Source organism: Carcharhinus amblyrhynchos, chromosome 2 (genome assembly GCF_965287045.1).
Source record: "Carcharhinus amblyrhynchos chromosome 2, sCarAmb.v2.hapA, whole genome shotgun sequence".
In the NCBI taxonomy this organism is placed as follows: domain Eukaryota; kingdom Metazoa; phylum Chordata; class Chondrichthyes; order Carcharhiniformes; family Carcharhinidae; genus Carcharhinus; species Carcharhinus amblyrhynchos.
This window is the reverse complement of record NC_137325.1, coordinates 75,279,860-75,283,481: the sequence shown is the minus strand read 5'-3', so window position 1 is coordinate 75,283,481 and position 3,622 is coordinate 75,279,860.

Here is a 3,622-nt window from a genome sequence, read left to right as displayed (position 1 = left end):
GCCAGAGGCTGCAAAAATAATAAGAGAATTAAAGGCACTTTTTCTGAATGCATGCAGAATTTGCAACAAGGTAGATGAATTGACAGCACAAATAAAAGGAGCAGATGTGATCTAATTGCTATTATGGACTTGTGACTTTGAAGTGACCACAGCTGGGAACTGAATATTCAAGGGTGTAGGAAGGATAAGCAAAACAGAAAAGGAGGGTGGGTAGGGTTGTTAATAAAGGATGAGCTCAGTATATTAGTGAGAGAGGATCCTAGATCAAAGAGTAAGTTGTGGAATCATTTTGGGTAGAGCTAAGGAACAGCAAAGGGCAGCAAACATTAGTAGGGGATGTCTATTAAGCATCATGATGTGGAGATACTGGCGTTGGACTGGGGTAAGCACAGTAAGAAGTCTCACAACACCAGGTTAAAGTCCAATAAATTTATTTGGCAGCACAAGCTTTTGGAGTCTTGCTGTTTCATCAGGTGAGTGAGGACTTGTGTTCATAAACAGGGCATATGAAGATACAAACTCAATTTACAAGATAATGGTTGGAATGCGAATTCCAACAGCGTTGAGTACTGCCTCAGTACTCAACACCGACGACTGCCAGTCTCCAGATGCTATTCTACAACTCATCCACTTCATCCTGGACCACAACATCTTCACCTTCAACAACCAGTTCTTTATCCAGACGCATGGAACAGCCATGGGGACCAAATTCACACCTCAATATGCCAACACCTTTTTGCACAGGTTTGAACAAAATCTCTTCACAGCATAGGACCTTCAACTGATGCTATACACTAGATACATCAATGACATTTTCTTCCTTTGGACTCGTGAAGAATAATCATTGAAACAACTATATGATGACATCAATAAGTTCCAAACCACCATTAGACTCACCACGGCCTACTCTCCAGCATGTGCATTCTTGGGCACACGCACCTCCATCAAGGACAGTCACCTCAGCACTTCACTGTACCGTAAGTCCACGGATAACCTCATGATGCTCCACTTCTCTAGCTTCCACCCTAAACACGTTAAAGAAGCCATCCCCTACGGACAAGCCCTCCATATATGCAGGATCTGTTCAGATGAGGAGGATCACAACAGACACCTACAGATGCTGAAAGATAAGAACAGGATATGGCACTCGACTGATCAATCAACAGTTCCAACATGCCACAGAAGAAACCTGCACCGACCTCCTCAGAAAACAAACATGTGTCATGGTGGACTGAGTATCCTTCGTTGTCCAGTACTTCCCTGGAGTGGAGAAGCCAGGACATTTTCTCCAGAGCCTTCAACATGTCATCGATGAAAATGAACATCTCACCAAGGCCATCCCCACACCTCCACTTCTTGCATTCTAACAACCGCACATCCTCAAACAGACCATTGTCGGCAGCAAACTACCCAGCCTTCAGGAGAACAGCGACTACTCCACCACACAACCCTGCCACAGCAACCTCTACAAGATGTGTTGGATCATCGACATGGATGCCATCATCTCATGTGAGAACACCATCCTCCAGGTACACGGTACATACTCTTGCGACTCGGCCAATGTTGTCTACCTGCTACACTGCAGGAAAGGATGTCCCGAGGCATGGTATATTGGGGAGACCATACCGACGCTACGACAACGGATGAATGAACACCACTTGACAATCACCAGGCAGGAGTATTCTCTTCCAGTCAGGGAACACTTCAGTAGTCACAGGTATTCAGCCTCTGATACTTGTGTAAGCGTTCTCCAAGGCAGCCTTCATGACACACAACGCAGAATCACTGAGCAGAAACTGATAGCCAAGTTCTGCACACATGAAGACAGCCTCAACAGGATTTTGGGTTCATGTCACACTATCTGTAACCCCATGACTTGCCTGGGCTTGCAAAATCTCACTAATTGTCCTGGCTGGAGACAATACACACCTCTTTAACCTGTACTTGGCCGTCTCTCCACTCACATTGACTGTACCTTTAAAGTCTTGTCTTACCTGTAAAGACTCGCATTCCAGCCACTATCTTGTAAATTGAGTTCATGTCTGTATATGCCCTGTTTGTGAACACAAGTTCTCACTCACCTGATGAAAGAGCGAGACTCCGAAAGCTTGTGCTGCCAAATAACCTGTTAGACTTTAACCTCGTGTTGTGAGACTTCTTATTGTATCAGGCACCAAACAGTGGTGGTAATGGAGACATGGAATAAATCAGGAAATTAAAGGTGCTTGTCACAAAGGTAATACAGTAATCATGGCAAACTTCAATCTATTTCAATTGGGCAGCATGGTGGCACAGTTGTTAGCATTGCTGCTTCACAGCTCCAGAAACCTGGCTTCAATTCTCGGCTTGGGTCACTGTATGGAATTTGCGTGTTCTCCCCATGTCTGCGTGGCTTTCTTCTGGGTACTCCAGTTTCCTCCCACAGTCCAAAGATGTGCAGGTTAGGTGCATTGGCCATGCTAAATTGCCCCTTAATGTCCCGGCATGTGTAGGTTAGAGGGAGTGGGTGATAAATATGTGGGGTTGTGGGGATAGGGCCTAGGTGGAGTTGTTGTCAGTGCAGATTCGATGGACCGAATAACTTCCTTCTGTACTGTCCGGATTCTATGATTCTATTCATGTAGACTGGATAAACCTAATTAGCACTAATGTTTGGAAGACAAATTCCTGAAATGAATGCAGTGAAGAGTACGTTGAGGAACAAACTAGAGAATGGCTTTTTTAAAAATCTAATATTGTGCAACTAGAAAGGTTTAATTAATAATCTCATTGTAAAGGAACCTTTAGGGAAGAGTCACAATAATATGATAGAATTTTACATTAATATTAAGAGTGCTGTCAATCCAAAACTAGGGTTGTTAATCTAAACAAAAGAAACTGTGATGGTATGAGGGGTGAATTGACTGTGGTAGGTTGGGAAATTGCATTAAAATGAAAGAAAGAAGACAGGCATTAGCTAGAATCTAAATAATTAATATGTGGTTCACAATATTTCTCTCAATTGTGAAACCCATTGCATAGCCAGGTAAATATACAGAACTTTGCTTTAACCTGATATGCATCACAATAGGGCTAATGTTCAACCAACGCAAGTTCCTTTTAAGCTCGGCCCTGCCATTGTTCATAGATTCCTCTGATTTACATGTAATTTTGTGTTATCAGAGAAATAAATTCTATTTGCTTAAGACGTTTCTCAATATAGCTCATTGAGATCATAAATTGTATTCTTTTTGCAAGTAGTTGTTAACAGTTCATTATAAACTGTTTTGGTAGAAAATATATACTTTTTCAACTTATGCTCATATTGATTTTTTCCAGATCTGTCAACTCTTGTGAATATCATAAAAGATGCAATTTCCAAGTCAAAGTAAGTTTTACATGATCCGAGGGTTCTGAAATTTCAAAGTTTTTCAAAAACACGCTTTCTTTTGGGTTAAAACAAATGAACATGATCTTTATGTCTGCTGTGTATTATTGCCAAAGTGGCAGCCATGAGGTCATGGTGCTGAAAGGTCAGAGGTGAGGCTGCTGATAGAGACTAGAAAATGGCAGCAAACACATGTAAGAACTTAAAATTGTCAGTAAGATAACAGCCCACTGAAGAGACAGAATGTGGGCCATC